Consider the following 377-nt stretch of genomic DNA (forward strand, 5'->3'; position numbering starts at 1 on the left):
CTATTTAAGCAGTAAAGTTTAATATAGCAACCTTTCCTGACCTTATGGTACTTTCAACATCTTGGAACAATCTTGGAAAAGTCCAAATCTTAAGAAAGTTACTATCAGACTGGCAAATGTGGTCGAATAGCTGGAACTTCTAAGCAAAACAAGTACCAAAAATATTTGAAAGCTAGTTTGAAAATTTATCAAGGCTGGTTTTTGGAGAATTAGGAAGCAGTAGTGGATAACAGATACACAATACACAAGAAAACATTACAGGCTTAGATATATAAAACAAATCTGTATAGTTAAACATCCAAGATTTCATTAGAATTGGGTTGAGTTGGAATTTTCAGATTTATCAAGGGGTTCTGCATTACGAACAAAACAAGTAT

The sequence above is a fragment of the Ahaetulla prasina genome, chromosome 5 (genome assembly GCF_028640845.1).
Source record: "Ahaetulla prasina isolate Xishuangbanna chromosome 5, ASM2864084v1, whole genome shotgun sequence".
In the NCBI taxonomy this organism is placed as follows: domain Eukaryota; kingdom Metazoa; phylum Chordata; class Lepidosauria; order Squamata; family Colubridae; genus Ahaetulla; species Ahaetulla prasina.